We start from the raw sequence: 13,426 nt of genomic DNA on the forward strand, positions 1-13,426 counted from the left end.
AAAAATCAAGGACGTGTTGACTTTAGCAATCTCCATCCAGCCAGTGGTTGATGTTACAACAAACGTTTGACAGACAATGGGAGACCACTGTTCAGTCCATAAAGCTTGTTCAATTGTGACTGATGCTGCCTGAATGTGGATTTGAAGTAAAATGGAAAGGACTACGAAAGGTTATCTGGGGACATAAGACCCCTCTGCAAACAGAAGACTCCACTGCATTGTCAACAAGACAAACCCTACAAATTCCAGGTCAGGGAGCAGAGGTCACAACCTTCAGTAGTGTCGTAGAGAAAGAGTGGAAAAAAAAAAAAAGAAAAAGAAAAGAAAAAAAAAAAGGGACCAAACCACCCACCCATTCATCGAGGCACTTGTAATCCACAGAGAGAAACAGGACGGGTGCTGCTAAAATGCAAAGAAGGCCAAGCTGAAAGTTGCTCAAATTAAAAATTAATTATTCATCAGCAGCAGAGGGGGGCTGCCACACGTACAGCAGGGTGCAGCCCAAACTGGAAGAGAGCCACCAATCTCCATAAATCAGCGGCTTGAAACAATGGGTCCTCAAGTCACACTGCGGGCCAACAAGAGAAGAAGGCTATCAATCACCGCAGTGTGCCGTTAACCCTCTGCGGCACACATCTCGTAACGTTCATGCTGCAGCAGAGAAAATTACTTCATGAATTTTTATTGATTTCTGTTGGCTAAAACGTGAATCCTAACACAAAAGGCTTTGTATATCTTCTAATTAGAATATGATAATGCATCCCACAAGGCGCCCTGCCCTCATTGTTCATTATACATTATGAAATATGTTGATACCATTCTAATCAAAATCGCAGGGAATATAAATAAAAGCAAGGCCAACAGCTGCTACAAATTAAAGTTATTAGGAAAAGAAATGAATTATTCACGAGGCAGCAGTCAGCCTCACAGGCCCTTTTCTGTTTCTCTTTGCAGCGCGTGCCTTTTTGCCTTGTCCTCACCCTGTAACCTTGAGCTCTTCAAGCTGGCCCTCCATTTAATTTTTCAGAATCTACACCTGCTCCTTTCTAGCTGCAATAGTACATTTGTAAAAGGTGATGCACCCCCCAAAAGTAAACATGGCAGAGCCACCATAAGCAAATCTCAAAAGAACTACACGGCAAACCAAATGGAGAAAAGCGCGCGCGCACACACACACACGATAGTAGGGGGAAGGGACCGGGGTTCAGACACACTCCCAAGTTTAAGAACAGCCGTGTGCACATTTTTGACTCTATGAACAGCATCACCAACCCCCTCCCTCGAGTGCACAGCCACTAAATCAACATTGCACAAGTGATCTGTCACACTTGACCCCAGCCAGGGCCCCGCTCCTCGCACCGTGTCAGCACCAACAATAAGCTGCCCTCCATCTTTAGCAGCTCCCTGACACATTTTGATTCATGAGGCCGCCTGCCCCTGTCAAACTGAAATTACCCCTATCAGAACGCCAGCAACTTCGCATTCATCAACTCCACCTCTGGCCTCTGGCAACACTTCTCATTCTTAATGGGCCATAGACCTCAGGGCAGTGAATTAACCCCTGTGCCTAACACCCCCACAAACACCCCCTTCCCCTTCCCCTTCTGAGGCTAATACTGGCATTTTGCTTTCACCTTTTCTACCAAACAAAATCGGGTAAAGCTGAAACCCATCTCAGCAAGACCTGTCAGGTTAAACAGCAGGAAGACTAAACTGAAAAGCTGAGGTTAAGAGGAGAGAATTCAAATGGGACCACTCACAGCTCAGGACCAAATCCGGCAGTGTGGCCACCTAGCGGCTGATGTATTCTCAGGCTGGAGTTATGAAAACAATCTTGGAACGTAAGAAGGTAGGCAAAGAAGAGCAGGCAATTTATTCATAATTCATTGGCTGCTTATTAGGTTAACCGACATCTCAGATGTCCCAATGTCAAATGCAGATACTCAATAGTTTGTTCCTAATTCCCATGACCCTTGGATGTGGATAAGCACCATCTAGATTATAACTTAAATGCAGTTCTTCTTAGTCTGCACTAGGTTATGGAGCGTAAGATTCACAAATGAACAAGAATCAAAAATCTGGTGGATCCAACTTTGATGCCTTTGAACATTCTGACAACATTACTGTGTAACCATTTTTGCTCAGGACTAAACAACTTTTAATTCCCTTGGCTTGTCAGAGTTCAGCTCACCCTTCACTCCTAGAACACACTTGGATGCACTTTTCTGCACTACTTCTAGAGCTGTTATGTCTGTCTTGCATGGTGACCAGGACTACACTTAGTGAGAATATATAGGACAGCCTAACACTAACACCACCACCACCAGTCTGGGCACAATGTCCATAACAAACAACTAATTGTTTGAAAATGTGATTTTTCTAAGCTACATGTTCTGACGATTATCTCCTAAAGCACATGTCCTTACAAAGGAAATGGCTGCTATGACTACTTAAAGTCCATTGCGGCACTTCTTGTGTGATTTTGGACTATACAAATATAAATTGTATTGTATTGTACTTGCAAAGCATTGTAAGTGGAAATTGGAGAGAAATTGGAGAGGGCAGAATAGCCTAAAATTTATCACACTTTTAACTGAAAATTTTGATGGTTTCATTAGATACCGATATAATGTAACTCTATACAGCTTTCAGACAAACTTTTTTTTTTTTCTTTTTAAACAAATGTGCTACTAAATAATGTAACTTAACTCACATGGCCCTTTTCCATTGTAACAATATCACTCTGCTGCCCAAATAGATGGAAGTGCAGGTGTTCACCTCATTCGAACTGATAAAAGTACTGCTTTGTTCTCTCACTCACTCATATGCATTGCCACTGCCACACAAGACGCAGCTTCTTCATATCCTTCCTTCCCATCAGCTTCAACTGCACCGCACTCTGGGTAAGTCTCTTAAGGGGGAAGGCTCATTTATTAGACACAGCTCACATTTAAATCCATACAGGAAGGAGTCACCTTTAAGGCAGTATTGCACAAACCGAAAACACATCTCCCATATCATTGCTGTTTCTGTTTCGGTTTAGTGGAGAATTTGCAAGCATATTTAATTTCTAGCATACCAGTAAAAGTTTTCTGAAAAGTAACACCAAAAGATGAATCTCATCTAATATACAGCGAGGGAAATGAGTATTGAATGCACAGTTTTCTCAGTAAATATATTTCTAATGGGGCTATTGACATGAATATTTCACTAGATGTCAGTAACAATTCAAGGAGACCAACTAGGCCGATTCGAAGACTGCAGGGTATAAGTTATGAGGAAAGAATGGAGGAGCAGAACCATTTCAATATAGGTAGGATTGGCAAGCTTGGATGGGCCAAATGGCCTGCTCTTGTGAAAAAAACTAATGTCCTAAATGATATTGTGCTTTTACATTGGGATATGAAATTTAGATTTGCCACTGCATCACACCTTCAAGTTTCTGAGTTCAGACAGTATAAATGTCAGTGACAAACATGTTTTGAGATTGTACAGATAAGAAAATAGACATTTTGAGGTGAGGTAGTTTTACCCTCTAACTATGGTGCTGGTGGTCGGTTACATGTTGCATGTTAATAAGCCCATGCAAGTAAGAATTTTGCAGAACTCTGTACACCAATTGTACTTAAAGAAATGAAAGACAATCTATAAACCTTTATTAGGCATATTTGGGCAGTCACTTCAGAAAGGAGGACTGGAAACACATTTGCAACTTTCCAGTCTTCAAGGAAGGAGATAAAACGTATCCTAGTAATTACAGACCAATTATTCTTACTTCTGTAGCATGCAAAATTATGGAAACTATGGATGGATGGATAATAAGAAAGAAATCAGAAAATTACCTAAATGTAAATAATATTCTAAATGGCAGCAGCATGGGTTTATGAGAGGAAGGTCCTACCAAACCAATCTTTTTGAAGAAGCAACAAGAATAGTTGACAAAAACAAAGCATACAACATAATTTACCAAGACTTTCAAAAAGAATCGGATACAGTCCCAAATCAAAGATTAACTCTGAAACTAGAAGCTGTAGGTATCAGAGTTAACAGACAAATGTGGTTAACCAGCAGGAGATAAAGAGCGGGGTCATCAATGGAGTCTGTCAGGGCTCTGTCCTTAAATCTTCATTATTTTTTTCTGGTCTATATTAACAACATTGATTCTGGTGTACAGTAATCCCTCCTCGATCGCGGGGGTTGCATTCCAGAACCCCCGTGATAGGTGAAAATCCATGAAGTAGAAACCATAGGTTTGTATGCTTATTTTTATATTTTTTAATCCCTTAGAAACTCTCCCACACGGTTTATAAATATTCTCCGCACAGTTATACAGTAAACCCTGGTTTATCGCGGTTAATCCACTCCAGACAGATAAATGAATTTCCACAAAGTAGGATTCTTTATTTATAAATCTAATATTTTCACAGTTAGCGCATAGAAAACCTGTTTACGACCTTCTAAATACGTTTAACATTATTAGAGCCCTCTAGACATGAAATAACACCCTTTAGTCAAAAGTTTAAACTGTGCTCCATGACAAGACAGAGAGGACAGTTCTTTCTCACAATTAAAAGAATGCAAACATATCTTCTCTTCAAAGGAGCGCCGTCAGGAGCAGAGAATGTCAGAGAGAGAGAGAGAAAAGCAAACAAGCAAAAATCAATAGGGCTGTTGGGCTTTTAAGTTTGGGAAGCACCGCGATAAAGCGGCCGCAATGAAGGGATCAATGTGAAGGTAGTCTTTCAGCATTTTTTTTACAGGCGCGACCGTATCCTCTAAGCAAACAGCCTCTGTGCAAACAGCCCCTCCGTCAGGAGCAGAGAATGTGTGAGAGAGAGAGCGTGACAGAAAAGCAAACAATCAAAAAATCAATACGTGCTGTTAGAGCTTTCAAGTGTGCGAAGCACTGTGCGGGAAGCATATCTTAGATCATTGAGGAGTTTTATTTAATATGTAATACGTGCTCTGATTGGGTAGCTTCTCAGCCATCTGCCAATAGCTTCCCTTGTATGAAATCAACTGGGCAAACAAACTGAAGAAGCATGTACCATGAATTAAAAGACCCATTGTCCGCAGAAATCTGTGAACCAGCGAAAAATCTGTGATATATATTTAAAATCCGCAATGGAGTGAAGCCGCGAAAGTCGAAGCGCGATATAGCGAGGGATCACTGTACCTAGTAAACTTAAGTCACCAATGACACTAAACTTGAAGGGACACTTAAGTTGACAACAAAATGAATTAAAAAGAAAACGGACTTTAATGTAGAAAAAGTGCAAAGTTAGCATGGGCAAAATGAACATCAGTTATAAATACAAGATGGGAGACGTTGAACAGGAAGCAACCTCTAAAAAGGATTTAGGGGTTTATGTTGACACAACATTTATCGACTAAGCGATGCAGAGAAGCAATCAAAAATGCAAAAAACATTAGGTTATATAATAATTGTTGAATTTAAGACAAGGGACGTTCTGTTCAAACTATAATGAGACAACATCTGGAGTACTGTGTGCAGTTCTAGTCACTATGACACAAGACAGACATGGTAGCACTTGAAGCTGTGCAGACGAGAGCAACCACCAGGTGCATCCCAGGACTTAAGGACATGTCCTAATGTGACAGACTCCGAGAATTAAACCTGTTATGTTCCAAGCAGAGAAGACTACATGGGGACCTAATCCAGGTACTTAAAAATCATTAAAGGCATTGATAACATAGATCCAGCAACATTCTTTCAAGCTAAAGGGTGAATCACGTACTTGAGGACATCAGTGAAAGTTAAGGGGGAAGTGCATTTAGGACAGACACCAGGAAATACTTCTTTATGTAAAGAGCTGTGGGACTCTGGAACAAAACACTAAAGACAAGGAGTTGAAGCAGAAACCTTGGGAACCTTTATGAAGAATCTAGAAGAGACTTTCAGGACAGCTTAGCTCTTAGCTCAAGAAACAGGCTTGATGGACTAAATGGTGTCCTCTCGTTTGTCGAGTTTATGTAAAGTCCTAAATATGCATGTCCAGGACTATTTATGCTGTCCTGTGATGGTGTAGCTTATATCATAAGCTATTTGTGTTTTTCAACAAGCAGATTCAATGACATAACTTAAGTTCTTCTACAAAGACAGATGAGCAGATTAATAAAATATAAAAAAAAAAATAAAAACTCCTTGCAGGATTGGCTCAGTGGAGATTGTCCCGTTCATTAATTAAAACACTTGATTCATGGTTCAACAAAAATAAACTGAAAAGCTGCTTGCAATTCAAAATAATATGCAGCGGTAACGTGACAAAACCATCCATAACAAAATAACGTATAAAAATGAAGAGGAAACACATTAGGCCAACTTGACAAGAATTGATCCAAGCACAATTACAATAAAAAAAAAAAAAAGTACTTTGACAAATATGTTGGAAAACACTTGACAGCAAAATAGAAAAGAATTACTAAAGCTACAGCCATATCGCACTTGCACACTGCATGAAGCACAGAGATCTGACAGAGCCTGGAGCAATTAGCCCTTCATAACACCTGCATATTTGTTCATCAACATGAAAACTCTCTTCCTCTTAATTACAACAATGGTGGAATGGCAAAACAAGAACTTGTGTTGTCCCTCTCTGTTCAAATTCAAAACAAAATTACCTGATTTTTCACAGCTTTCCAGATGACGCATGGAGAAGAAAATGGATCAAAGCCATGAAAAGAGACGAGGGACCAAATTTTGGTATACACTAGGGGCAATGTGGAGGTCTGACGCAACACTTCAATTTGGCTTTAAGACTGATGCTGTGCCGAAGCTTTTTATTAGAATCAACCGAGGTGCCCTACTGACACAGGAATCGGCTTTTGAAAGGGTAAATGGTCATCTCGAAGTTAATGTGCAAGAGTCTGTGATGATGGAAAACAGCACACCATGTGCCTTCTCAACAGAAAACCTGCTTCTGGTAAGTACACACAGCGTAACTGCAATGATACTACATTTTTCTTTTTCTTTTGACTAATTACATGAGCTGTAAATCTATATTGCAAGTTTATGGACTTAATATACAGCGGGTAAAATAAGTACTAAACGCATCCATGTTTTTCTTAGTAAATATATTTCTAATGTGGCAATTGCCATGAAATTCTCACCAGACGTCGGTAACAACCTAAGTAATCCACACATACAAAGAAATCAAAACAAATAAGTCCATAAATTATGTGTAATAAAGTGGAATGACACAGTGAATAAGTATCGAACGCTTACTGAAAATTCTTTAATATCTATTAGAAAAGCCTTTGTTGGGAATGACAGCTTCAAGATGCCCCGATAGAAATACTTATTTTCCCTGCTGTATAACAAACATGGAAAAACTTTTGAAACAATACAAAGAGCAGTAGCTAGATAAACATAGATCAAATACTTTTCACTTAAGATTACAGCTAATGTACAACTTTATTCTGTATTTGAATAGTACTTGACTTGAGCATTCCTAGTTTTCATCTTTTTTCTCTGTACGTTTAGGCTTCGTTTGCTTAGAGGTTGACATGCTTGCTGCTTCCTGAGCAGTTCTTATTTTCTCCACCCCAGCGGCCCACTTCTTCTCTTCTTTTGTCTGCATCTTTTCGTGATAAAACTGATTAAGTTCATTTTTGTGCTGCAATTACTTAGTAGGCCCATGTTTTCTTTAGTTTTTCACTTGAGCTGGAACTTAAATCATTCTTGAGGCAGATTGAAGACTTAAGATATGAAGAGGTAGGGGAAGTGATGGCGAAGGTGGGAGGGAATGAGAACAGCACCCGTAAGCATGCGCCACATGACCACCCTGCTGGCTGCTGCTGCGAGTTGATTCTACAATAAAATAAAATAAAAATAGAGGAATAACCTTGGAGGTCAATCATCACCCTGAAAGCGGATAGTAGGCGTCACATAGTATGTGTACCAAATTTCAGTTGAATCGGTCAAACGGTTTGCAAAGTACAGACAGTCCCCGGGATGCGTACGATATAGGGACTGTAGGTTTGTTCTTAAGTTGAATTTGTATGCAAGTCAGAACAGGTCCATTATTTTCCATCCATCCATCCATTTTCTAACCCGCTGAATCCAGATACAGGGTCACGGGGGTCTGCTGGAGCCAATCCTAGCCAACACGGGGTACAAGGCAGGAACCAATCCTGGGCAGGGCGCCAACCCACCGCAGGGTCCATTATTTTAATAAATGCTATTGTTGACCAACTATAAACAAGTGCTCTGCCAATGAATGATGGACATTCACCTCTCTCTGAACGTATTATTTCCCATGGTGATGGTTTTTCTCTTTTTTATTGTATCACCAGCACTTGTATCAGATTTGTGTTTCAGAGACATTCTTGAAGGGTGAAGACAAAAGGTTAAGATGAGCTCTTCTGCACAGCACTGTACACGCTATCACGGCAGGAAGGCACCCCTGGTCAGTACGTCTGGTGTACCGATGAGAGTCAACTTCCTGCTATATACGTAACAGTACAAGCAGGCTAGCTATTGCGAATGAATGGGCTGGCAAGGGGCGATTCACCACACAGTCACCCCCACTTGCATACAGTATGCTGCCTGCAACGTCTGCCCACTGAAAACGAACAAGGTGCAGCCAAAGGCAGGTAGTGAATCGCCCACCACCACCCCCATTCAACAGGTAGCCACCCGAGGCACACTATACAATGCTGCCCCCCCCGCTGCCCCATTCACCCTCAAAGGCCTCCGTTCAGCCATAACTGGGTCACCGCTTGCAGCATCACCAGCTGCCCACCAAGAATGAACGGGGCTGTCAGGAGCAGTAGCTGCGGCAGCGTGGTGTGCGGGCAGTGAACCGCCCCACCAAGCACACGAGCGGTAGCTGTGGCCCCGGCGACTATGGACCCCAGCTCACCCAGCTGCCCACCGAGAATGAATGGGGTGCGGCTCCTACTGCCCCATGCATCAACCAGAGCCACTCGAGGGACACTACACTGCACGAGCAGCAAAATCACCACCGTTTGCAGCGTCCCCAGGCCAAAGATGACGGAGCGGCAGTTACTGAGGAGCCTGCGTCGCGTCCCTCAGACAGATGAAGGAGCAGCTGTGGCCCCGTTCGTAAGTCGTATGTCCGTAAGTTGGTGACTACCTGTGCAGGTGATTTAAAATCCTGGACAGACAAACGGAGAGCCAAAGTAGCATTTTATATATAAAGATCTGTCAAAACAGAACAGGCTAACATTAACAATGTTCAAAAAACGGGTTAGCTGAAACTGTCACTGAACTGGCATAAGAAAGGTAACAAAAACTTTGTTGGGCAATTATAAAGGAGTACTTACAGAAAAATGTATAGCCGTTGTCCACTCCTGATGCTTTTATTTTGTAGTGCTTTTTAATAATCATTTTTTCAATGCAAAAATCTTTTTTTTTTTTTTTTTAAATGTGAAAGGAAGAGAGGTGACATATACACCATCCATTGCTGGCTAATGAACAGGAAGAAGGATCAATCATCATTGCCTCACTTCTGAATGTTGTAAAATGGGCTAATTGCAATTAGAGCAGCAGCTCCTCTCCAAGTGTGATCCTTCCTTTCATCATGTTCAAAGATTGTAAAGGGGATGCTGGTAGCAGAAGGTGCACCTCCTTAATGGGTCACGTTCCAGTTCAAATAAAACACTGACCCAAAGCACTTCACAAACATACTTTCAGTATGCAGTTCAGTACAGTGTTAGTGTAAGGAACCAGCAGCAAAGGCTGGGAGAAACCCTGATTCCACAAGGGGTCAAAACATACTAAGAGGAACGCATACTGTGGGATTAGTTCAGATTTATTTTACACACTCTTACCTTCAGGGGTCTGTCCTTGGACCATTAGTTTTTCTGATTTATATTAATGACACTGATTCTAGTATAGCTAGTAATCTTGTGAAATTCATGGAGGACACTAAAATGGAGGGATGACAGATACTGAGGCGGCAGCAAAAAAATTCAAAAAGACACCAACATATTGTATGGAGGATTACTTGTGTTCTGTTCTGTGTATTGTCCCCCCCTTTTTTGACACCCACTGCATACCCAACCTACCTGGAAATGGGTCTCTCTTTGAACTGTCTTCTTAGATAGCCAAGACTGTTTCTAGGGGATGGCTGTCAAAAGACAGGGTCTGTTAAAGCCCGTTGCTGCACTTCTTGTGTGATTTTGGGGTATACACAAATCTACTGTATTGTATCGTACTTAAACAAGCTTCAGAACTGGCCAAATCCCGGGAAAATGCTGAATATAAATAAAGGGACAATATGCTCAAACTATATAATGCACTACTAGTAAGACCACATCTGGAGTACTGTGTGAAGGTCTAGTCACCACGATACAGGAAAGAGAGCGCAGCCAAGTGCATGACAGGCCCTAAGGACATGTCCTACTTTGAAAGACTCACAGAGAGTTGAGTCTGTTTAGTCTCAAGCAGAGGAGACTGCATGGTGACCTAATCCAGGTATCAAAGACACTGATAAAGAAGATCCAGCAACATTCTTTTGGCTTAAGGGTGAATCACATACTCGAGGACATCAGTGGAAATTGAGCAGAAGTGCATTTAAGCTAGGAAGCACTTCTGTATGCAAAAAGTTGTGGGGCCCTGGAACAAACTACCGAGTCACGTAGTTGAAGCAAAACCCTTGACAACCTTCAAGGAGAAGAATCTAGATGAGATATTGGGACAGCTTAGCTACTGGCTAAACAAAACGGGCCTGACAGACAAATTTCAATGCAATCTGCCAACAGTTGAAATGCAGTGTGAACCCAAGACTGGTGCTTATACGGCAGCATTTGCAGAGCACATCACCTCAAACATGTTTTACAGAAGAGTCTCCTGCACTACTGCCTATTAGCTCACTTTCAATACATCTGTGGCCAGTGACTCTCACCAATAGTGGCGAAACAGTACAAAACCTTGAGTATGCGTTTGTTTTTAAATAATTATCTCTTCACAATTTAGGGACAAAACTGCCATCCAAAAAGACACTGTCATAACGTTTCAGAAACACAGAAAGGCTCACATTTCCCCCCCAATATGCAGACATTAACTAGCAGTCTATGCACTCATGGGACTTTGAACACAGCTGGGCTGCCTTGGCCTGCACGTGCTCACCTGGACCAGAGGCACCCACCCCCTCAGGTCAGAGGGGCATTACAAATATATAAAGCAGATATGTGTAAAAGCCTTCTGCTCGTGGGGGTATGGGGTGGTTAAATGGGACACAGGGACACTAAACAAATCCAGCTGTACTAATAATACCACTGACCTTCCAATAAAGAGGGCGAGCAGGAGCAGAGTGAGCTGTAAAGTGTGCAACAAACTGGTTTATGTTAAAGAGACATGTTTATTAACTGTGATTTATATACCAAATGGAACCAGCAGGCCAGCACAAATAAGGAAACGTCGTCTTTTTGCATAATGAACAACAGCCAGGGCGGAGAGGTGGGCAGGGGACAGACTGGACAAAGAGGGATGGACAGTCTGGGTTATTGCTTGGCACTACAGCTAAGATGGTCAATAAGAGACAGAAGCAGAAAGACCAGGGAATCAGTGTTGAGAGTGGAAAGCCAGGATCGGCTGGAAGGGGTTAGGCAAAGGTGCAGGGTCACCACAAGCTGGACGGAGTATTGGAGAGGTTTGTAGGAGTCTGAATTTGTAGGCTGGACAGGAGAGATCATAAACATGAGAGAGGCCAGATACACAACTGAAGACAGGACTAGCTTCCTAGTTGTCATTCTTATTTCATTTTAAAAATGTATTTAAAAAGACATTTCTTAGAGAAAGTCGACTTTTTTTTTTTTGCTTTAAAACAGCAGAATACAAAGAGAGACGCCAGCACTGTCCACACTGCAAGGTCCTGAAATTACTCATTTCAAGTGCAGGGCCTCTTGGGAGATAAGAGGCCCAATTCAAATGTTAATCAAACTGGGCTTATAACGTGCATTTTAATATTCAAATGAGTCCAGTTTAATCAGAATATTAACTCACTCATTACTGGCGATACTAGATCAAAATGACAGCGAAACGTAATTAAAAGGGTATAAAGCAAAGTGCCAGCCAGGGATGTGAATTAATATCACCTACCGACACTCTGCTCAGCCTGCCTCTCACTTTTCATCCACAAAGTTAAGAATTGAACAATAACAACATTTCCATATGTTTGCAGCAGAACTCGGCACAGGCTTCAGTCTTGGCCAGCTGCACGAGCACACACATGTGCCCTCTGCTTGTGTGCCAGCTCTCTCTGCTATATGCACATCAGAATTCACCACTCCACTCCTCTGCCAGGCACTGCACCAGATTTGTCCTTCTACCTCCCTAACCACTTCGCTCACAGTTAACCCTCTGCAAGAACTCACTCAAAATGACAGTTTCCACCCTGATGATTCAGGCTTTTTTTTTTTTGCCAACTGCCACTCTATAGCACCAGTTTCTTCACTCTATGCCAGAACCAACGGATCCTTGCCAGTTCTGTGCCAAGCTCAACTACCAGCTGTCTCTCCCCAGCTTAAATGACAAGCTATTCTCATTCAGCAAACTTCCTCTAGTGCTTGATGCCAGGCATCAGTATAACGTGCCAGCTACTGCAAGATTGTTATGTATAGCATGTTGCTATGACAGCACGAGTATGTGCAAAAATAGGCAAAATGGCACAGCCCCCTGCATTACCAAAGGTGCCTCGAGGAGGGAAGCTGTTGCAGCATTTGGAGCTTTACCACAACACAAATACCAGCCAGTTTCACAACACCATTTACATAAAGTCATCATCTGGCTTTAAGACGTTCCTATAGCTCTGCAGCCAACGTGACCTTTGGCCATTAGATAAATAAAAGCTTTATGTACATAAACTGAGGGGGCCCAAAAAAAAAAAAACCCCTTTTGAAAATGACAAGCCTCACCAGGAACGAGCACTTCTTCGGGATCCCGTTTCCTAGAATCTCACAACAATGGGCTCATCGGGGAACAATCTTAGCCCTCAGTGTACATGGGAGGTGGAGGAGGCTGCTGCTGCTGCTGCTGCCCGTTGTGCTAAAGTGGGTTAACCAGCTGAATCCTAGTATAATGACATCATTGAAGCCCAGCAACAGAAGTGCAAGTTGCATTCAATGTCCAGAACAAAAGGGACAGATTTTGTTGCACAGCAGGGACATATAAACCACCATGTGCCATGCCATTCCCCACCCCCTCATCACCATAAACCCAAGGACTTCTCTCCAGATCCAGTGATTGTCAGGACTGCATTTCTTTTCAAAGTCACACTAAAGGAGAATTAAAAAGCCGTGCCAGATTCAGCTGACCCCTTGCTAACATCCCTCCCACCCACCCGCCCGCCTGCTTCTGGGGCGATGACATCACATGAGCAGGCCACTTCAAACAATGGGGACAGAGTCAATTATTTGCAGCCAATGGTTTGACAAAGCG

At 42.2% G+C, this 13,426-nt stretch overlaps 1 protein-coding gene across 1 annotated transcript in view; it reads right to left on the bottom strand.

Moving 5' to 3' along the window:
* The window catches only part of LOC120524864 (SAP domain containing ribonucleoprotein), a 69,563-nt gene that overhangs the window by 3,590 nt on the left and 52,547 nt on the right, over nucleotides 1-13,426 (bottom strand). The window lies entirely within an intron of this gene.

This window comes from Polypterus senegalus, chromosome 3, assembly GCF_016835505.1.
Source record: "Polypterus senegalus isolate Bchr_013 chromosome 3, ASM1683550v1, whole genome shotgun sequence".
NCBI lineage: Eukaryota > Metazoa > Chordata > Cladistia > Polypteriformes > Polypteridae > Polypterus > Polypterus senegalus.